General features: G+C 44.1%; 1 protein-coding gene across 3 annotated transcripts in view; it reads left to right on the top strand.

The window, feature by feature from the left end:
* The window catches only part of ERG (ETS transcription factor ERG), a 277876-nt gene that overhangs the window by 58252 nt on the left and 195906 nt on the right, over positions 1–23718 (top strand). For all 3 annotated transcript variants that reach the window (XM_004062800.5, XM_055373832.1, XM_004062799.4), the window contains exon 2: positions 17958–18059. The gene's annotated coding sequence lies outside the window, so the exon portion shown is untranslated. The remainder of the gene's footprint in view (positions 1–17957; positions 18060–23718) is intronic.

Raw genomic sequence — 23718 nt, 5'->3', positions numbered from 1 at the left:
ACAGGACACAATCAGTAATACTAACAATGTACACATTATACTGGTAATAGAAGAGCTAACATTTATTTGACTATTTTTGGAAAGGCATACTGTAATGTCTGTAGAGATAAATGTTTATGCTTTGGTAGGTAATTTAAAAAGTCTATTATAAGTCTGTTATAATAACATTCACATGAAATTTCTTTTAATTAAAAAATAATGCTTTAAGACATTAAACAATTATTTAAAAACTCAAAATTGCCTCAATTATCCACCCTTGTGTAACTATCTTCATTTTACATTTGTGTATTATTTTTTCTTATTGTAATCATACTGTACATAATATTTTACATTTTCTCCTATTTATTCCATAATAGATGTTTTCATGTATATAATAAAATTCTCATAATTTTGTAGACATTTTAGAATGGAGATTTGCTATTAAGACATAAAACTAGTACTTTTTTTTTTTTTTTTTTTTTCACGGAGTCTCGCTCTGTTGCCCAGGTTGGAGTGCAGTGGCGCGATCTCGGCTCACTGCAAGCTCCGCCTCCCTGCAAGCTCCGCCTCCCGGGTTCTCGCCATTCTCCTGCCTCAGCCTCCCGAGTAGCTGGGAACCACAGGCGCCCGCTACAACGCCCAGCTAATTTTTGTTAATTTTTAGTAGAGACGGGGTTTCACCATGTTAGCCAGGATGGTCTCGATCTCCTGACCTCGTGATGCACTCGCCACAGCCTCCCAAAGTGCTGGGATTACAGGTGTGAGCCACCATGCCCGGCTGTGGTTTCTTTATTTTAAAAATTCCTATGTTTGCAGTGAAAGAGCCAAAAGTTAAAAACTGAGATGCAGTAGAGAAGCAGGAGTTTATGCCACATGCAAAGAGCAGGTAAAAAGCACTCAGGAAGACAATAGAAGTGACTCAGAAGTGTTCCTTATGAAATATGCTTCTTTAAGGATTGCTTGAATCTGGGAGGTGGAGGTTGCAGTGAGCTGAGATCACACCACTGCACTCCAGCCTGGGCAACAGAGGGAGACACCATCTCAAAACAAAAATAAAAATAAAAATAAAGTAAAATATGCTCCTTTAAAAAAAGTGCTGGTTAAGCTTTGACTACACCTCATTTAAAATTTTTTAATGTCAATAAATTTATTTTAAGTTGCTTCTAGGAGAAAACTGTTACTATTTTAAAGTTACTATCTAGGAGAAAACTGTTATCCTCTCTACTTAAATCAAGATAGTGACTGGAAATGCTGGCACATGGAAATAGGAGGGTGAGTGCTTGGAGTGTAACGCTCATGGGTGCCTGTCAAAGGAATGAGAAACTCGGGGAGTCAAGTAATCTAAGAATTCAAACGGGGAAAATTCTCCTTATACAGGAACAATATTTAGTTGTGATTCCAATCTTCACCTTGTATCTCCCCTGTTTCTCTGGCTAGCCTTTGGCAGTGAAACCTCAAAATAAATATTTATTCATTTATCTCTCTATTTTTCTATTTCTCTGTATGATTTTTTTTTTCTTAGTGAGCATGTCTATGACAATAATATGGTGTTGGATTGCTTCAAAGTTAACTCACCACATTGCCTTTGCCACCAAAGAGATCTGCCTTTTCTTTAGGTTTTGTAAAACGTTGTAGTTATTTTGGGCCCACAGTGTACAACTGAGCCTTCAGTTGGGATTCAGTGAGGCTTCCTATCAGTGGTGTTATTCAAACATTAGGTTGGATTCCTGCCTGATCTGGCTGCCGCGTTGTGGACTCTGTCATCTGAGTTGTTGGGGGAAGGCGTCCTACTGACCGTTCCATCCTGTCAATCCTGGAATCCAGTGATCCCCTTGACATCTGTCAGTCCCAGCAATAAAAGCTGGTGAACTCTGTGTCCACTGGTGGAGGTGATAACCCTGGGTGGTGTTTCTTCCTTGTAAACCTGATTGTAATGCCCAGAGAGAAAGGAAATCTAATAGTGGCAGCCATCACCATTAGACTCTTGGAGCCAGAGATTTCCAGGTGGGGTTAGATGCATGGATAGGTTGCAATCCCAGGCCTGCCTTTTTCAAGGAGCGATAGCAGAGTTTTGAAATCATCTGAAGTCTCAAGGGATGTCTCTGTGGCTCTTATAGAAGATGCTCTGAATGTGTGTTTATTGGTTGTCCAAAAAAAACATAAAGAATACAAACAAAAACCTCTTGGCATCTTTAAGCCAGAAATGTGCCTTAATTGTTTAATTCTACATTCAACTGGTTCTGTGATTCCATGCTTATTAAGATTTCTTACTTTTGCAGCTATTGGTCAAATAAAACGGAGCCCCTTGTCCCTGCCCTTTATCCATCTTAAGAGCAAGGAGGTGTGGTCAGTGTTATCAATGAGGTCCATGTGATGTTGGATTCTACAGTTCTGCCATGATGGGAGTTGCCACATGGGGTGGGGTCCCTTTACTGTCCCCTCTGGGCCCCTTCATTGCACTCTGGAGGGTCTTTCTCCTGTGGAGCAAACAGGGACCAGGAGACACTAGGCTGGAGCTGTCCTGAGTCTTGTCCTTCAGGGGACATTTTCTGTCTTACCCATCCCACCTTGAAGGAAAATGGGACCCCAGCTACAGAAATCTACGTAGAGCTGGACATTTCTCCCAGCTACTGGCCTGCAGGCAAATACTTCTGATTCTGAGGTTGTCAAAACTGCCTTGATGCCCAGCCATTCTCAAACCTGGGTGTTTTCACTTAATACCTTCGCCAGCCCCAGGGGAGCCAAACCCGGGGCGGGGTTGGGTGGGGATTGCGGGTAGGTTTGGATCTCCTTGTATCTGTAGACTCTTCTGCCTCTTGGTGTTTGTCTATCTGATATGCTCGCTCTTGTAAACTTCCTGGCCCTGTCACCAACCTCGTGCCTTATAGATCACTTCTTTTGCCTCCTCTTGTTTCCTCAGCTCTTTCAGAGACCCAGTGGGCTGTTGCTCACTCTTGGCCTGATTGGTTTTGACACTATCCTATTTCCAAGTGGCTTTGCTACAGGTTTACCTGGCAGGGCCACCCACCAGACATATGAGAAACTGGGCTTCTTTGTTTTCTGAATGAGCTGTTCTCAGTAAGTTATGATGTAGGTGCAACTTTACCTCCTCCAAACTCATGGCTCAAGTCTGATAGCTCCTTCCTGTCCCTGTTCCGAGTCTCCTCAGGCACCAGACTTTCCCCGTCACTTCTAGATACAGTGAACAGTCTAATTTCCAAGTATTGAGAGGTCCAGAGAAGTTGAATTTTTAAAAGCCTATTGTTCGTCCTGTTTCAAGATTCTTTGCATCTGGAGCTGGTGTTAGCATCGGAAACGCCTCTGGGGCCATGGCCGGCTCCCAGCCTCAGAGGCTTGCACACCCACTCCTCTCCTTACCACTGACCTCTGCCTCTGGTTCTCCAGGGTTGGAGCAGGAAGACAGGACAACAAGGGCTATTAGTAGGGTTACTTGGCCATGCATCATAATTTGGTGTCGGATTCCCCTCTGTGAAGCAAAGGTCTAAAAGCTGCCCCTTGTTCGTGGAATGCATGGGAGGGTGCCAAAGGGCTCTTGCAGTGATATTGCCCCACAGCTCTCCATGGCAGGGTGACATCCCTGTGTGTGTCTGCTGATGGTACCCTTCCCCTAGCTTCACCCTGGTACACCTCCAGCCTCTTTCTGTCAGGGCTGACTCACCCCTGCAAGTCCAGCCACCTGCCGTGGGTCCCTGGGTACAAGGATATACCCAGGCCCTCTCACCTCACCATGGATGGAAGCTCAGTGTGCCCCCCCATGGCCTCTCCTTCTTACCTGTCCCCAGGCAGCCTCTGCAAACTTCTCTACCTGGAAGGCAGTCACTAGCCCCTGTGCCCTGGTAGCTCAGAACCCTAGGGGAACCCTTGGAGGCAGCCTAAATGGTTTTCTTGAAGCTTCCCTCACTGGCCTTGAGGTTGGTGCGTCTGCATATGGATGTGAAATTTCCCTGCCTATGCCCGCCTTTCCTTTCTTTCCCTGGGGTGGAGAGAGGTGCTGCACAGCCTCTGAAACTTTCTCTGAAGGAATGCCAGGTCTCTGGTCTCTTCTATCAGTGCCGGTGCACAAGAGCTAATTGTGCAGATGTCTTCCAACTCCTCCTTTGGTTGATTGAAATTATGGGAGAATTTGTACTGTGCAGAAACCAGAAAACTCTACACATCCACCCTGCTCCCCTCTGCGACTGTGGGAGCTGGATACTCAGCATTGACCAGTTTCTGACATATATACCCTTGAGGCCGGGAAGGCAGAGGGGCAGGGACTTGCTGTTGTTGTTTAGGTCACTCCTTAGAGAGTTGTGCATGGATGTGCGGGCATCCTTTTTTAGAGAGTGCGCTGCTGCTGTGCTCTGTGTGCTATTCTGAGCCTCAGCCGATGGCAGGAAATGTCCCATTTTGCACTCGGTTACTTATGTGGCATTTGTGATACATTAGTGCTGTGCCTGGTGTTTCTTTCATGATATTATTCCCTGTTTTCCAGGTTAGGAAACTAAAACTCTGAGAAGGTGGACTTGTTCAGGGCCAGGTGGATGGTCACTGCTAGCCTCTGTGCCTGCACTCTGCTGTCTGCGCTTCCAGGCCTGTGACCCTGTCTGTGGGGTTCACTGAGCCAGTCTCATAGTCCGGCTGCTGACTCCAGGAATGGGGCATGGGGCCCAGGAATGCCTCAGCGATTCTGATGCAGGTGGCATCAGATGGTTGGAAATCACCTCTGCAGACTGACAGGGACTGGAGTCTTGGGGTTCTGGGAGAAAATGGGTGGTTTTTAGAGGGAAGCCCTCCTTCTTCCTGTGCTAGAGCAAGGTCAGGCTTACAGTCCTTGCTATGTGTAAAGGATGTGGCTGGTCCAAGATCAGGGCTCTCCTTAACTCCATCTAGGGAGCCCAGTGAGTCTGGTTTGCTGAGATTGACCTCCACACAACCTGAGCACCTAACGCTGTCAATTTCTGCTGGATTGTTTTGTGCTTATTAACGAACTCTCAGTTATTTCCCACATAATCGACTTTAAGTCAACGGATTGCAAATGTTAATTACATCACATAATTTCTAAATTATATGATTTTATAATTTCTAAATTATGTGATTTTATAATTCTGAGTTTTATTGGCAGTTTTGGTAATTTACTCTGTGCACATTCAATTTGCCCAGTTGGCGTGGGCTCTGTGATGTGCTGTCTGGGTTCCCTTCAGGAAGGAAGGACTTATTCCCTCAGATGCTGGGAGTATGGTTGGAAGATGCCTCAGCTGTCAGCCCTCTTTGGGAAGTGCCTGCTGATGATGACAGCCCTGTCCAAGCTCATGCCTCGTTCCCAGGACATCCTACAACCAATGACTCATCAATGCAGGAGTGTCAGCCAGGGTGCTCCAGAAAGATCCAACAGGATGGATGTAGATAGATCTTTCTCCCTCTCTCTCTTTCTCTGTGTGAGTGTGTGTGTGTGTGTGTGTGTGTGTGTGTAGATATATATAGATATCTCTCTATATTTCCAGTTCCTTAAAATAAATCTTATTACACCCATCTTTATGTCCATACATGAATGTACACACACGTGTGCTTATATGTATATAGATATAGAGATAAAATGAGATATCTATGTATGGATGTATATGTATGTAAATATATATAGACAGATAAACCAATTTCTTAAAAATACATCTCATTATATTGATCCATATTTATAACTATGTACATATGTGTATATACATATGTATGCATCTAGATTCAGATGGATGATAGATATATTGAGATGTATTTTAAGGAATTAGTTTACACAATTGTAGACTGGCAAGTCTGAAATTGGGAAGGCAGGCCAGCAATGATCTTTCATTTTCTTCAGAGTGGGCCACAGCCCGGTGCTGCAGGAAGAAGAAGATATTACCATTAAAAAGAACAGCCAAACTCTCCTGGATAAAAGGAAGCCCTGGGAACTTGGTGTCTGCTCAGATTACCTACACAAGAGTCTCAGTGCTTTTTGGGGAGACTGCCTTTTGTTTTCAGAAAATGTAGGTGGATGTGACTGAGTTGAAGGTGGGTGGTGTGATGTCTGAGTCTTCCTGGTGTTGGTCCACCCCATGCCTTAAACACCACTGTGGGGAACCTCTCCTGGGAGGTAAACCACTTCCAGCTCAGCCTGAAACCAACCATGTTCTTCAGTCTTCTCAAGAAGGCCATCTTGGCTGGGTGAGATTTTCAGAGGTTAATTCAGAGACTGGTTGCCAAAACTTTGCATTTCAGAGATGTCCAGGAAACTAAGGAATTCTCCAGAGAAACTGGGAGGCATTACAACAGATATTAGCTTGCATGTATCTATGTAGTTGAATTTTTGTCATCAGGACAGAAGGATTAGTTCTGTCAAGTAATCAAGCGTCACACGGTTTGGCTCACTAAGGTTAATCTTTCCACTCTTCCTGGGCTTTGACTGTGAACAAGTATCGCTGGATCACAAAAGAGAGGGCCCTGTGGTGATGACTCACAGAAAGTGCCTCCTGTTTGCTTTCTCTGCTGTTGAACCAGCATATGCCTTTCTCTACACTTAGCAGACAGTATGGTCCTCAGGAATACACAGAGGCTGGTTTTGAATTCCGAGTTTGAATTTGTGTTCATTTGCTTACCCTACCTGTGATCTTCACATGCCTCAGTTTTCTGAGAAATGAGAACAGGAATAATCACCTTTCAAGCTCTCTCAATAAATGGACCTAGTGATTAATACTACGAAAGGCTCTGCCTGCACCTTGCACTGCTGAAGAAAGCTGTTACCACCACACAGAAGAAGGGCAGTAGCCTTGCTGGGTTAACTGGGTTCGTGATGAGCTTATTTTTTACAAAATATTATGATGTTCTAGCTATTATAAAAAGAGATCCCCCCCCCCCCCAATCCCACACCAATTTTTATATAGAGAGGATCTGGTCCTGGGATTGCAAAATCTGTTCAGATTCCAGAAGGCTAGGCCAGCAAAGAAAATTCTGGTACTTAATTGTGCCTTTCTCAGCAAAAGAAAAAAAATGCTGAATAAACCTCATAATGCACCTCATGAATGCTACAAATTGAAAACTCAATGACATTTCAAGCAAGAAAAGAACCCCCTAGTGGTATGTTGGTTCACCAGGCAGGTGTGTGGGAAGCCAGACGGCCAGTGAGGTTCTGCCCTCCAGGAAGGGTCTGCCCTCCAGGCGCGGACCCTCTCCCCATGTCACTGAGAAGCTCTTTCCATCTCTCTCCATTATTCATCACAGTCTCCATCTTAAAGGCTACACACTGCCTCTGGAAAGTCTTGTTGTTCTTTAAGGACAGAACACTTCAGAGCCAGCCTCCACCGCTCCCGCCCTGCTTCTGCTCTGAGGTGGCCCCAGCAGGAGTACCAGTCCTAGACCCTGACTGAGCAGAGCTCCCGGGCTTCCATTGACCAACCTCACAGGCCCCAGGGTTCAAGGATGCACATACTCATTCTTGGGGCTGAAACAGAACTCCCCGTCTTCACTGAGACCCACATTTCCTGGCTTTCCATCCTGCTCTCCTCTCTTCCCTGCACCTTCTCTGCTTAATTGGCCACCAGGCTCTGACATGTCTTCTCATCTCCACCCTGTCTCTTGCATTCCAAGGCTTCCTCACCTTCATTACCTTGGGCTGGACCATGGCAGCCATCCTGGAACTGGCCTCTCTGCCTCTGGCCTTCCCTCCCTGTAGTCTCCTGCCTCATGAATCTTCCCAACAGCCTCTTTGGGAAACTTTGCTCGGCAGGTGCTCCAAAATCTTCAGCTATTTTCACAACAAGGTTTGGACTTCCTAGCCTGAAAGTCTAGACTCTCCCCACGTCTTGGCCCTTTGAGATCCACACAAACCCTCATCGTCCAACCAATGTGCCTGCCATTTCCCTCTTGCCTCGGGCTCTCCTGCTTCTTCATTTTTCTGGAACTTCTGCCTGAGAGACTTGTCTGATTTCTCTCCAGCCTCTCTGTTCCAGGCCATTGTGCAAAACCCCTCAGCTCTTTTTTTGCTTGGCAAATCCCTTCTCAGCCATCTCAGGAGATGGCCAAGATGGCAAAATCATTTTTACAGTTTCGACAGGGGTCTTCTATTAAATGGTCTCATTGACTCATCACGTAAAGTAGCTGTGTTGGCTCCCTGTACAGAGTCTTCTGCAAGCTGCATTTGATTTCTGTTTTGCCTAAGTTATTATTGTTGTCTGGATTGCCTTCCTCTCTGACGTCCATATAAGTTCTTCCTATTTTTCATGATCTGGGTTCTGCTATTCAAGGTTGAAATGCCCTATTTTCCTCTCCTTCAAATGATTCCAGTTCTTACTGGAGCAGCTATGTGGCCCCTTCATCTGCATCACAAAACCTGGGTCCACAGCCTTCCTTTCCTGCAAGGCATGTGGGCTCTTTGGGAGTGAGAGACACACCTTGCAACTTTTCTGTCCCATATGGCCCCATCCACAGCTCTGTGCATGGGGTGAGTGCTCAGTTCATACTTGTTAAAGGACACTTTGATGATGGAGTCCATGGAAAATTCTATATAGATGCAGTGCATACCTATGAGGCTTCACGGGTTAACGGGGAGGCATGTTGTCAACCGCAGGTCCTGAGTGTCAGGGAAGCATGTTTGTGGCGGGGTTCATGATTTCTATTTTACATATGAAGGATGATTTTTAAATTTTTATTTCCCAATTGTGTCCAGTACAAATGAGGTGATCTTTGTGCAGTCCTCGTAAACCAGCCAAAACTCAGTGGAAATGGAAAAGCTGGTTTCATTGCTCCTGGTGGCTCAGTACCCATCACTGAAATCCCAAAGTGTTTTTGGCAAAGCCGATGGGTATAGAACTATTTTCATGATGAGTTCAAGGTTCTTTGAAATTCCCCACCCTTAAAGAGCACGAGGAAACCTTTTCCTGTTGGTATTCTCTAATTTTTTTTTTTGTCAACAATGTGATATACAGAATTGAGAATCTGAAATATTTTTTCTTCTTTTTTTCTTTCTGCTTTTAATGCTGCTTGATTTTTCTTAGGAAAGGTTCTCACCTCTATCTGCCTCTCTGTACTATATCTGCCTCCTACAAGTATCAAAGTGATGCTGAAAGAATAAATTTTATCTAAAAAATGATAACTTGTAATAAAGTCTCTTATATGTAATCCCTCTTTAATATGACTTGTCATTTTTGTTCTATTATAGATTATTTTGTACTTGGGAGTTTTGCTTTATCTAAAATATTGAGATGCTAATATGATATTGGTTAATTGCCAGTTGGGTATTTTATATATAACCTCAGAAGTAATTATGTATTTTTTTCTGTCCAGTATTGTTCATTTGAAAATATAGAACAGATCTCATTGCAAAGATGGTTGTCTATGCATTTGCTTCTTTAAGATTTGACCTTGTAATTATATCGAGACAAAATTCATTTTGAAGGTCAAATTTGCCTCTAAAACAGACTTCAAGATTGTGTTCTCAAAGATATATTGTGTTTGATGAACTTTCTTAGAAATACATAATGCTTGTTTAATCTGTGGCTTGCTTTTCAGTTGTCTGCTCTTGTAAAATGACTAAATATTTGTTTTTCCAGTTGAGCTTAAGGAAAAAATCCCTAGTAAATGTGTTTTCTTGAACAGAAGGCTCAGTGTAAACCAGGAGAGAAGTCATATTTATAGTTGCTTTTACTTTCTTGATGTCATCCGTCTTTCAAATGCTGTCTGTTTTCCTTCAGATCTCTCATTTTTACGGGGGAGCCCCAGGCAGACCCTGGTTCCCACACTGAGGGGCATGGCGCTGTTTTGCTGCTGTGTGTTTTATTCTGGTGGAAGCTGGCAGCCACCTCAACTCCGAGATCAGCTCAAATGCTTTACATGCAAAACAGCAAGGCTGAGAAAGAACTGAAAGTTTCCTTGGGTACAAGAACGTCTTGGGCTTTACAAACTGGTGCCCACAGGCACATTAATACCTGTGTTTATTTTGCTATCTCCTGACACACACATAAAAAATGGGGAGACGCACTGGGGAGAAAGGTTGATTGAATGTCATGAATGGAAGAAAGGTTGACCCTCCAAAGCAAAATGAAATGAAACCAAACCACAATGACAACCAAATGAAATAAGACTGACAAGAAGTATGTGGTCATGGCCAATACATGGCTCAGACATGATTCATGGAGACCCTTGAGATTTTCTTCCAGCAAAACTGCACTTTAAAGGTTTAAATGTTCAACATTTCTCTATGACTTAGAGTAAAAGGGGACCCTTTAGGGAATTGTGTAAGAGTCTAAGGATTGCCTTACTGAGTTCTAAAGTATAGCAGAGTTAGTGGTGCAGCAATTTACATAGGAAAAGCACACACACACACACACACACGCGCGCACACACACACACACACACACACCCAGAGTGAAGGGAGATGACAATAAGCAGCCCACATTTTGGGCTATTAACCAGGTTTAGGAAGCAAAATTGCTCAAGTGGGAGTAACTGAAGAGCACTCAAGCCTGCCACTTTTCCAGATTTGGAACTCCGCCTCCCTGGTTTCTCCTCTCATCACAGGGTCTCAGTGCCTAGGAGAGCAGCTGGCTGTGCTGGCTTCACAGCTTTCCTCTGAACACTCTTTTCTTATCAACAGTTCCAGGCTTCTTGGTCTCTCTTTGGCTTCTGGAGCCCATGTGTGCTAGAGCTGGCTCCTCCCAACTCGCTAGAGCCGGCAGTGATGTGTTAGAGCACATCTTTTCCCAACTCTGCATTCAGGGACTCCCCTGGGTTCCTTGCAGTTGCCCATGATGGAAATATGGACTCCATAGAAATGACCAAGTGCTTCAAATCAGGAGTTTTCCTGTGAGAGCCTGTTGTTAGCCATCTGGCAGCACACCCCTTCTGAGACAGTGGGGTCCCACCTTCCTGCCAGAACTGACCCCACCATTGTGCTGTGAAACATGGCATTTCCTCTACCTCTTCCCCAGACAGTAACGTCCTTAGGTCCCCTGGCTCTAGAATCTCTATCTCCTCTACTCCACTGGCTCCCTTTATCCTGTCTATAAACATACCTGCTTTTCTCATCCTTCAAACAGACGGAGCAAATAAGATAAACCTTCTTTTCATTGGTTTGTAAATGCCTTGAGGGCAGGGCTGAGTCTTGTGCACTAGTGCATCCCTAGCTACTAGTAATTTCTGAAGTATAGTAAGTGCCCAGCAAATGTTGGGTGGGTGAAGCCAATTAGTGCTTTTCATTTTTGTTTTCATTGTTTTTTGGTTTTGTTTGTTTGTTGGTTGGTTTGTTTTGAGGAGTCTCACTCTGTCCCCCAGGCTGGAGTGCAGTGGTGCAATCTCAGCTTGCTGCAGCCTCTGCCTCCTGGATTCAAGTGATTCTCTTGCCTCAGCCTTCTGAGTAGCTGGGATTACAGGTGCCCACCACCATGCCCGGCTAATTTTTGTATTTTTAGTAGAGATGAGGTTTCACCATGTTGGCCAGGCTGGTCTTGAACTCCTGACTTAAAGTGCTGGGATTACATGCATGAGCCACTGCACCCTGTGGCATTAGTGCTTTTCTTTGAATGGCCACCCCCTCCCTAACTTTGTTGCTCAACTCCTTCCATGAGTAGCCTACATTGCCCTTTGCATATCCTCCCTGTTTTTAACTACTGAGCCATTTGGCTTAATGCTGTCAGGCTCCTACAACATTTTTAGAGGACAGCAAGAGGTTTTAAGTTGCCAAATCCAGGACCTGTTCTCAATGCATACGGTTGGTTGAATGACTTTCTCCTGGGCATTAATCTCTCTGCAATTGCGACACTGAACTTTCCATCTTACTGAATGTCCTTCCTTGGCTTCCATGACTTAGATCTTTCCTAGTTTCCTCCTTATGCTCTGACTGCTCCTCCTTGTGTTCTTGGCTGTTTTCCTTTTCCTTCTCAGTCTGAAAATGTTTCAGACACTGCCTTCAATCCTCTTCTGCCTCCCTAACTCCCACTTAGACCCTTTTGCCCCTTTCACCCCTGGACTTTCCAATAAAGAAAAAAGAGGAAGGATTGCAGAATTTCTGTTTTTAAAAAGCTCTCCAGCTGATTGTCATGCTCAACCAGGCTACACTCTGGCATTGAGGATCAAGCAAGGCAATGGGGGAGTTGGCATTTGTGATTTTTTTCTTTACAACTCTGTCTCTCTCACTAGGCTCTGAACTCATTGGCAAAGCCCAACCCTAGTTAGTGTTTAGCTCAGTGCTTGGCACATGGAGGGAACTCAGTGCCCATGGATGGATGCATAGATGGATGGATGAATACATGGATGGATGGGTGGATGGATGGATGAATACATGGATGATGGATGGATGAATACATGGATGGATAGATGAATGAATACATGAATACATGGATGGATGGATGGATGGATGGATGGATGAACAATTGTATGAATGAATGGGTTTGAAGGGCAGGTTGAATTTAGATCATGAAAGAAGACATCATTATCAGTGAAATCATCCCTTAATTATAGAGACAAATCATTCAACATTTCTGAGCTCATACTCTGTGCATTGTGGGGACATAAAGGTGAAAGACTCTTTCCCTGCAGCATGCTTCTTTGGAGAACACTTCCCTTCTTTCCTTTCCTCATCTATTTCCTCCACCTTTCCTGCTCGCCTCCCCATTCCTACTTATTGAAATGCTAAGTGCCCATCAACTGCTCTGTTGCTGCATCTTTGGTACCTCTCTTGTGACCCTCACCACATTATGCCTCCACTCAGTAATTTAATTTAAAGTATAACCTCTCATCATACCCTTTGTTTATTGAGGGGAGGTTCCATGCCACCTCCAGTACCTGGACACTCAACATGTGGATAGACTGAGATAGGCCACTTATCATGGTAATAGTTATTTACTAATTCTTAGATACAGTGTTGTAAGTATGGAGATCTATGAGCTGAGCTAATTTCCAGCAGATCATTTTATTTTAAAATTAGAACTGAAGAGCATACTCAGCGTGTCTGCGTGACCATGGATACAGATGGTAAAAGAGCTGAAAGCGACTTTTTTGAACATGGATACTAGAGTGTATGGGATACTTTTGCTGCCAGTAATAACAATAACAACAAAAATGACCCCAATTCAAAATGGTTTAGTTAACAAGGAAAATGCATTTGATGTGCCTAGCTGCCCTGCCATGAGATGCCTTCAGAGTTGGTTTATACTCTTCCCTACCATAGGTAGAAACACAAGGACTTCCCTCCTTTCCCCCAGATATCCACAGCATATTGATTTTATCCTCAGGTGACCTCTTCTCATGGTCCTGGGATGGCTCTCACAGTTCCAAGTGCCACACAGACAGGACTACTACTCTATGGCCTTTCTTCATCAGCCAACTCTTTTCCTAGAAGTCCTCTAGCTCGCTTCCCCGAGTGTTAGACTGACCAGAATTATATCATGTGCCCTTCCCTAAACCAGTCAGTGGTGAGAAGAGATGGTGCCCAGTGATAGGATTTACACTGGTGTTGGGGCTGGTCATCTTCCGTGGGTCATGTGGGGAAAGGCAGAACACCCAAGCAAAATTACGTTTCCTTCCATAAGGGAGGAAGGGCAGCCAGTTGTGTCTGCTGCCATTGCCACCTGTGTGTGGCTATACATGGAAAAAGCAGGCTGCTCTGTGGCTGTGTTCACCATAACTGTGGGGATGGACGGCTGCTGCTGCTCTGTCCTTGGCATTGCTGGTGCGAGTGGAGCCTTCTCCCCAGGCTGCTGTCACGCACGTGGGGTCCAGGCTACTTCTTGGAGTGAGGGCACCTTTTCTGGAGTTTTCTTTCTTTACAGTAGCCAGTTCCACCTATGGAATATTCACTGCTGCTTACACGTGGTGGCCAGGGAGATCTGTGCATAGAGAGTGGTTCTCTTGTCTAGTGTTTTGGGGAACAAGGTGGTCATTCATTCCTGAATTTAACAATGCCTTTGCTGGGCATGGTAGCTCACCCCTCTAATTCAAGCACTTTGGGAGGCTGAGAGAGGAGGATTGCTTGAGGCCAGGAGTTCGAGATTGGCCTGGACAAAATAGTGAGATCTCATGTCTCCAAAAATTTTTTTTAAAAATTAGCCAGGCATGGTGGTACATGGCTCTTTTTCCTATAGTCTGAGCTAGTTGGGTGGCTGAGGTGGGAGGATCACTTGAGCCAGGGAGGGTCCAGGCTGCAGTGAGCTATTGGCACCACTGCACACCAGCCTGGATGACAGAGAGAATCCTGTATCAAAACAAAAACAAAAACAGAAAGCAATGCTTTGCATCTGTCCATCTGGACCATCAGCAACCCCTTCTCATTGAACTTGCACCACCTGTCTGGAGTCAGAGCCTCTTACTCACAGTTTTCAGATGAGCAAACTGAGGCTGAGGGAGGTTTTGTTGGCTGCTAGTGGGTCAGCACAAACGTGGGGCCCCAAGCTCAAGGTTCTTTCTGCCTCACCATGGCTGCTTTGACACCTTAAGCTTACCCTTCAGGTACTCAGATGTGTTCAGCTTTGGCCATTTCCAGTCCAGATTTCCTGATGATCCGGTACCTTCTTCTACCTCCCCATACAGAACACAGAACCTGACTGAATACTGAATCCCAGGGGTGATGTGGTTTGTCCCACTGGCCAGGGGCAGGGCTTCGGGGGTGGTGGTGGGGGGGGGGGGTGTCTCTTCAGGTCATGTGACTCCTTGACCTTGGCTTTCTGCCGTTGCTGGACCAGGGGTGATTGAGCTGGGTTGAGCAGTTTGCACTCTTACCAAAGTTCTCAAACGACTGTATTTTTGAGTTCTTGAGTCTGGTTTACATAATTTTCTGACTTTTTTGCTTTGATGAGGCCAGCTCACGTGGCTGGTAGTGTGCCTTTCTCTGGCAAAGCTTCTCTTCGTGGACTTCGTGACATCTTTTTGGATCCTTTGTGGCTTCTCAGCTGTGTTACACGTAATTTAGGTTGTCAGGTAAATGCTCTCAGGATAAATGAAATATTAATAACGCCATAATGCTAATTTAAAAAAACCAATTGCACATATTTAAGAGAATCCTCTCTGGGCTTGACTCTGGGCTTTAAATCAGGCCCAACAATGTCTCAACCATAAATCAAATTATCCTTTCAGCCTAGTAGAGGTTTTGGCATAAAAACCTACTATAGAATAGCATAGTATAGGAAATCTTAGTTCACGCTTTTAAAATTTTTATTCCCTTTGCAGAAATTGGAAACCAAATACTCCTTTAACCACTTATCCATGCAAAACAGTTAACCAAGCAATAGTCAATATTGGCTTTTGGATTTGGGGAACATGTTTATTAACTCAAGATTTGCACAGCTTTGGCCGGGTGCCGTGGCTCACGCCTGTAATCCCAGCACTTTGGGAGGCCGAGGTGGGTGGATCATGAGGTCAGGAGATTGAGACCGTCCTGGCTAGCACGATGAAACCCCATCTCTACTAAAATACAAAAATTAGCCGGGCGTGGTGGTGGGCGCGTGTAGTCCCAGCTACTCGGGAGGCTGAGGCAGGAGAATGGCGTGAACCTGGGAGGCGGAGGTTGCAGTGAGCCAAGATCGTGCCACTGCACTCCAGCCTGGGCGACAGAGTGAGACTCCGTGTCAAAAAAAAAAAAAAAAAAAAGAAAGATTTGCACAGCTTTGCAAAGCATGATCTACTGCACCGTCCCCCTCCCCCATCCCCTTGAACATCAGGCCGCCGAGCAGGGAAGGCCAGCTCCTTGGGCCCATGTATGACTGGATGGGAAAAGAATACATTACAGTGAAATAAATGCTTTAAAAGCATGTTTAGAATTATAAAATGATTATTCCTTAGTTTTCTCCCCTGATTATAAAGATGAATATTTTTGGTTTAGAAAATTTGGAAAATACACAAAACTGTGAAGAAGGAAATAGGAGTTCAACTTTTCAGATGCTATGTATAAGTGAGAGGATGCAGTATGTGTCTTTCTGTTCCTGGCTTATTTCATTTAGCATAAAGTTCTCCAGGTTTGTTCATGTTGTCACAAATGACAGAATTTCTCTTCTAAATGCTGAATAGTGTTCCATTGTGTATGTGCACCACTTTTCTTTATGGGTGTTTATGTTGATGGACACTTAGGTTGATGCCATACCTTGTCTGTTGTGAATAATGCTGTAATGAATGTGGGAGGGCTGGTACCTCTCTGACATACCGATTTCATTTTCCATTTTCTTTGGATCTATCTCCAGAGTGGGATTGCCAGCAATCATGTAGTATTTTGATTTGTAATACATACCAAATTGAGTTGTAGTACATTTGTGAAACATATAGTATTTTGTTTTGTAATTGATCTTTGTGTTTTTGAGGAACCTCCATCCTGTTTTCCGTAATGACTGTACTGATCTACGTTCCCACCAATGGTGGGCAAGAGTTCCATTTTTCCACATCCCCACCAACACTTGTCTTTTTGATAATGGCCATTCTAACAGGCGTGAGATGACACTCATCATGATTTCGATTTGCATTTCCTTGATGATTAGTGATGTCGAGCATAGGGGAACTGGGGAGATGTTAGTCAAAGGACACAAAATTTTAGTTAGACAGGAGGAGTAATTTCAAGAGATCTATGACTTGAACTTGAATAGACCTATGATCTGTTGACTGTAGTTAATAACAATGCGTTATATTCTTGAAAATCACTAACAGTAGATTTCAAGTGTTCGCACCACAAAAACATAAGTATGTGAGGTAATGCAGATGTTAATTAGCTTACTTTAGCCATTCCAACATGTATATATATATATATATATATTATATATATATTTCAAAACATAATGTTGTACACGGTAAATATATATTACTTTTATTAGTTGGTTTAAAAAATAAATAATTTTAAAAATATTTAAAAAAGAGGAAAATACGAACTCCTATTTCACACTGGAAAGCCAAAGACCATGACTGTTAACCATTTTGATAACTTTTCTCAGGTCATCCTCTTTCCTTTCCTGCCTTCCCTCTTTCATTTCATCCACTTATTTTTTTTTCTTTGTGCAATATTGGGATGATATTATGTACGTGGTTTAGTACCCTGATGTTTTTCCCCCAGTAATGTGTTTTATTTTCTGTATCACAACAAATGCTTTTCTGTTACATCTGGGCAATTTGCCTCTATGCACAGGTTTTGAAGACTTCAGGTGGAGTTGGCTGGGGGCTTCCTAAGTAGAGTGGGAATGTCAACTGGCCTGTGGAACCATTTAGAAATAATTCTGCCCATTACAAATATTGATTTGGTGCAGTGCTTAAGATGTTTTCTAATTTAAAAATATTTTCAACGGAAACAGATGCCATTTACAATTTCTCATGTTGTAAGGATTCTACTAAATATATTATTTGGGGATTGAATATTTTACTTGGAAAGTTGTGTAAGAAATTCCTGTATCTAAAAAAAAAGAAGAGAGAGAGGGACTGGATTTTGGAGCCGTGCTACAGGCATATTGTAAGAAAGATTTTTTTCTTTCTATCTTTTTAGCTAGTTAGTGTTCTAAGATTTTAAAAAATACAGATCCTCCTAGCATTTACAAAGTAAAAGGGTTGTTTCTTTTCTGGGACTATGACAATTGCTTAATTACAGTTCTCAGGATGTTTTCTAAATTCTAAATCCCACTACCCTGTTCTGAGCAGCAGGAAGTGCTAACAGAATGATCTGGGGAAGCCATTATTACCAAAGCTGGGGGCTGTAAGGAAAAGAAAACATTTTCAAAATATTTTCTGTGCAAAAGCGTCTGTGTGCTTCAGCATGCCAGTTAGGCTTGGCCTTGCTTTCACTCCCGATTTTTGCTTCATAATGCTGGGCTTCCCTCAGAGGAGAGGAATGTTGTCCCCTCTTTTTTTAAGGGGAAGGATTTAAGTTCTTTCCCCTTTTAGGATATTTTAAAATAATGTTTAAGAAATAGGTTTTGTCGGTACATGTACAGTTGATCCCTGGTATTAATATTTGAAAACAAAATAAGGTTTAATATTCTTCAACTTATATTCAGGTTATTCCAGGATCTTTGGAGACCCGAGGAAAGCCGTGTTGACCAAAAGCAAGACAAATGACTCACAGAGAAAAAAGATGGCAGAACCAAGGGCAACTAAAGGTAAAATGAACAGAACCCAAATAATCTTATGCTGCCTAGTCAGGACCCCTTTTAAAAAATGTGGATATGTAAATATTTTGTATCTTTCCTATTTGATTTTCATGGTTCCAAACCTCCACAGACCATTTCTGGATTCTTTGCTGTACTTGGATGAATTATGTTGGTTCTACATGACACCCTTGACTTCCCTGAGATAAGATGCCACATTGCCCAGCACTGCCTGTTCCTGGCCCTACAGTGTGGAGATTTTAGAATTACTGCCTTCTCAGTTCTGTAGTCTTCACAGCCCCTCTTTTCTCCATCACTGTCTACTCTCTTCTCCCTTTTCCAGAGGAACCAGAGGCTAGGTGTCTACAGACTGGTGCTTTTATGATATTTCCATTTTTCTATCATACTACTACATTTGGCTTACAGTCATTTTGTGGTTATTTCACCTGAATGCAATTGAAACCTTCTTTCAAGGGGCACACCCAGGCAGTGAATCTTTGTATTCACAAAACATGCCAAAAAATAAAAATAAAATCCAGTTGGAGAAGGAGAGGGTCAGCTCCCTCTCTCTAAGGCATGCTCATGAGGCCGGCTGGAATGCTAGGGCTCCCTTGGAGAAGCACTGCAGGGATCAAGGTTATGGGGGTGCTCACATGACACTCATGCAGGCCGCAGAATGTAAGAGTCCCTCCCTTGCCAGAATGAAGCCAGGGTCGATTAGTGGAAGGAATAGCAGTCCGTGGAGCCTGAGACATGCCTTGACCAGGGTCAGTGTTCAGTGAGAAATGGTACAATTAAAATGGATGTGGCTCTTGAGGCCATGCCCCGACTGTGAGGCCTCTAATCTGCATTAGTTAAGTGACTTTCATAAGTCCCTCGATAGAGGTGTTTTCCTTTCCCAGTGCTGTTGTAACAAACTGCCATGAACTGGGTAGCTTAAAACAACAGAAATTCATCATCTCACCATTCCGGAGGCTGGATGTCCGAGATCAAGGTGTCAGCCCAAGTGGTTCCCTCTGAGGGCTTTGAGGGAAATCTGTTCCAGGCCTCTTTTGTCTTTTCCCTGTGTCTTCACACCGTCGTCCTTCTATACAGGTCTGTCTTTAAATCTTGTCCCTCTTTTTTTAAGTGGATCAGTCACGTTGGGTTAGGTCACTAATGACCTCACTTTAATTTGATTGCCTCTGTAAAGGCCCTACCTCTCTATCATCACATCCTGAGGGACCAGGGGTTAGTACTCCAATGCATGAACTGGGGGAGAGAATTGATACAATTCAACCCATAGCTATAAGTATTTTTATTCATTTGGAAAGATGAGCCATTTCCTACTGAAGAAGTCCAGTTTCTTATTTTTAGATAAATGTAGAGATGCATTCAGTTTCTCATGCTGTCTTCCGTCTCCCGCTGGTATTCCCTGCTTAGCTTTGGAGTGCAGGAGCCAGGACTGGACTGGGTTAAGGTGACTGGGGCACAGGATTTCGGGTGGTGCTCCCCTTTAGGTACTGATCCTGCACTTGCATGAGCCTGAGAGGGAGAGCCTCCTTAAATCATGGGCCCTACGTTTCTCCCTGCCTCCTTCTTCCTGCCCCATAAGGGAGGCCTCTGCCCCAGTCAGGTGCCTGGTGTGCTTGGCAGGAATCAGGCCTGTGCAGTTCTTATGGCAGGGTTTGCTGGTGAAAGACTGATTTGCCTAATATCTGCTCATCCAGGACAAGTGCACCCAGCGACCAATGCTTTCAAGGAATGGATTCATTCCTATGAATACTAAATTGCTTAGAGCCATTTTGCCTACAATGTTTTCACTTAATGACTAGTTATCTTAAAACTAAAAAATACATTTCTAAATTAAGGAAGTTTTTAGTCAGTTGACAAAGGGCTCTTATGAAAATTAGCAATTTATTTATTGAGAATTATTTTTCTTGAAAAGTTGCAACATTTTAATTAGCCAGCCATGGTAGCACATGCCTGTAATCCCAGCTGCTCGGGAGGCTGAGGCAGGAGAATCAGTGGAACCCGGGAGGTGGAGGTTGCAGTGAGCCAAGATTGCACCACTACGCTCCAGCCTGGGCGACAGAGCAAGACTCGGTCTCAAAAAAAAAAAAAAAAAGTTGCAACATTTTATACAGTATCAAAATAATCCATTTGAAATATTTTTACTTTCTTAATTATAATGATTACCACTTGTTTAGTGTTGATTATGTGCCTAGCATTGAGAGAGTTTTCTTTCTGAGGCATAATTTAGTTTAATCCTCACAAAAGCCTGATGGTGTAGACAGAGGAGATAATCAAACAATGGTTCAACTTGCATACTGACCAGTTAGAATAGATACAGGCCAACTCTTGCACTGGCACCTTTGTGAATTGCTGAACATCGTTTGGAGGTTTTACAAATTTTTTATTTATGTTTCCCAACACCAAATACATCATGTCTTTGCCAGTACCAACCAATCATTCAACACTGATACCAACTGGGTGTCCAACAGTTCAATTCAGTTCTGACACTGACTACCGGAAGTTAGCACACGGGTTTAAGGGCTGAGCTCCCCAACACTGTCCTCACTTCAGATGCCAGTTACAAGTATTGGGTCCCCAGGTTACCTACACTCTGTCCGACATGGCTACAACATTGGGGGTTCCCACAACCCCCCTTTTAGGTGCAACAACTTGCTAGAACTCAGGAAAACGCTATGCTCTTATGATTACAGTTTATTATTAAGCATATGAATGAACAGCCAGATGAAGAGGTGCACAGGGTAAGGTCTGGAAGGATTCCAAGTACAGGAGCCTCTGCCCTTTTTTTTTTTTTTTTTTTGTGAGATGGAGTCTCGCTCTGTTGCCCAGGCTGGAGTGCAGTGGCACGATCTCGGCTCACTGCAACCTCCGCCTCCCGGGTTCACGCCATTCTCCTGCCTCAGCCTCCCGAGCAGCTGGGACTACAGGCGTCCACCACCACGCCCGGCTAATCTTTTGTATTTTCAGTAGAGATGGGGTTTCACCGTGTTAGCCAGGGTGGTCTCGATCTCCTGACGTCGTGATCCACCCTCCTCGGCCTCCCAAGGTGCTGGGATTACAGGCGTGAGCCACTGCGCCTGGCCGCCTCTGTCCCTTTAGCATTGGGTTGCACCACACTCTTCATACCAATATGCTCACCAGCCCAGAAGCTGTCCTAACCCCGTCAGGGTATTTTATGGAGATTTTGTTACATAGGCAGGATTGATTAAATCACTGGCCGCTGGGGATCAACTCAATTTCTAGCTCCTCTCCTCTCCTGAGAGGTTGGGAAATGGGGCTGAAAGTTCTGAGCATCTAATCAAGACTCACTCTTTCTTGCAATTAGCCCCCATCCTGAAGCTATCTAGGGACTCACCAACCCGCTGCCTTCTTAGAACAAAAGATGCTCCCATCACTTGGGAAATTCCCAGAGTTTTAGGAGCTCCATGCCAGAAATGAGAGACAAGGGCAAATGGAGTTCTTATTATACTACAGTAATATTATCCTCATTGTGCAAATGTGTAACTAAATCTCTTGGAGGATAAAGTGATCATTTATAGGTTTCCAAGGAGTAAGTGGCAGATCTGATTTCCATCCCTCATCTGGCTCTGCACTGTGCTCATATCGAGCACTGCCCCCAGCCCAGGGTCCTGCCTATGCCTTCTAGGCCCACTCCTGCCCTCCCCAGCTGAACCCATCCCCATTCCAGGACATGCCCCAGGTGCTGGGGCACCCAGAGCGCCTTTCCAAACTTGACTGAGCATCTTTTGGGCTGCACCAGCCTGTTTCCTGGAGTTCATCTTCTTGGGAAGATCTTGTATGTGTTTCCCTGGGTCTGAAGGATGAGCAGGGAGCATTGCTGAATGGAGTGTGGCCATGTGGATCGGGATGTCCACATGACTATATGCGTCTTCTAACCCACAGAACAGAATTGGGTTTGAGAAGAGAGGAGGGGTAGGGTCGAGGGGTCTGAAACTTCCATCTATTTTCTTGCACCAGCCCTGGAAATATTTAGGCCTTCTCTTAACCATGTTGCAATACTGCCTCCATAATTACAAAATGCTTATTTTCCCTTCTACCTTGGGTACCAGTCCATCTTTTTTATGTGGTTAGAGCTTAGGTAATTCAAATCAAGTTTGTTTCTATTTAGTAAGACATTGGCATTTTGAAAACAAAAACAAAGAAGTGACACAAGTAGAATTCTGTTAATGTTAAGGCCTTTTTTGTTTCTTTAAGATACCCAATAATAAAATATAGCTGGGTCATGAAACACAAAATCATATAGAAGTATATACCTTAGCAAATGAGTTTATTGCAAGAAACAAGTATTAAAGAAATGATTTTCAATCAACATAGAGTGAAGTTCTGCAAGGGTTCAAAGGCAGGTAAAATAGAAAATAAAAAGGTTCCTACAGTGACATGAAACTATCACCAACTACTAAAAATTTTTAGTATGGTTTTAGTTTGTTTGGTTACCAACTACTACATATTTGAGAAATGACCATTAGGAACACAAAAGTAAATTAGAAGTACTCTTTAAAAAATCCATAAAATACTTCTGAAACGGTAAAAAAGAACAGGCACTCAAATGGCTGCAAAAAGAGTCAGAGAGGGCCAGGTGCGGTGGCTCACGCCTGTAATCCCAGCACTTTGGGAGGCCGAGGTGGGCGGATCACGAGGTCAGGAGATCGAGACCATCTGGCCAACACGGTGAAACCGCGTCTCTACTAAAAATACAAAAAATTAGCCGGGCATGGTGGCTCACGCCTGTAATCCCAGTGCTTTGGGAGGCTGAGGCAGGTGGATCAAGAGGTCAGGAGATCGAGACCATCTTGGCTAACACGGTGAAACCCCGTCTTTACTAAAAATACAAAAAATTAGCCGGGTGCGGTGGCTCATGCCTGTAATCCCAGCACTTTGGGAGGCTGAGGGGGGCGGATCACGAGGTCAGGAGATCGATACCATCCTGGCTAACATGGTGAAATCCCGTCTCTACTAAAAATACAAAAAATTAGCCAGGCGTGGTGGTGGGCGGCTGTAGTCCCAGCTACTCGGGAGGCTGAGGCAGGAGAATGGTGTGAACCCGGGAGGCAGAGGTTGCAGTGAGCCGAGATCGTACCACTGCACTCCAGCCTGGGCAACAGAGAGAGACTCTGTCTCAAAAAAAAAAAAAAAAAAAAAAGAGTCAGAGATCCGTGTGGGTTGAGGAGGCAGGGGAGGGTGGTTGAGCTTTTATTCTCCTGGTCTTTAGGTCCGTTGGGTTTTCGCTGAGCTGGTGTGGAGGATGGCAGTGCCATCACGCTGCGTGCTGAGTGAATCCCTTTGGTGTGTGATCACTCTGGTGGTGGCGGTGTGAGAAGCTCATACGCCCTTGGTCTCTAATGTGGCAGAGCTGGGAGAAACTTAGGTTCCCTGCTTCATGCCTTTCACCCTCTTTCCTCCAGTCCTCATGCTTCTTGTTCATCAAGGCTTCTTGGTGGCACCCCCTTGTCTCTGCATGAATCAGCTCTCTCTTTCCTCTAGGTATATCCACATGCCTCACTGGGCACCTCCACTAACTGCCTGCTCTCAGGACTGACTGCTTCATATCTGTATGAAACAGATCTGTTTCCCATCTCGATCCCTCAAGGATCAGGACTGTGTTGCATCTGGAATCTCTATCTATTCCCTTCCCTGTCAT

The sequence above is a fragment of the Gorilla gorilla genome, chromosome 22 (assembly GCF_029281585.2).
Source record: "Gorilla gorilla gorilla isolate KB3781 chromosome 22, NHGRI_mGorGor1-v2.1_pri, whole genome shotgun sequence".
Lineage (NCBI taxonomy): Eukaryota > Metazoa > Chordata > Mammalia > Primates > Hominidae > Gorilla > Gorilla gorilla.
Note: the sequence above shows the minus strand (reverse complement) of the source record. Positions and strands in the feature narration are given on the sequence as shown.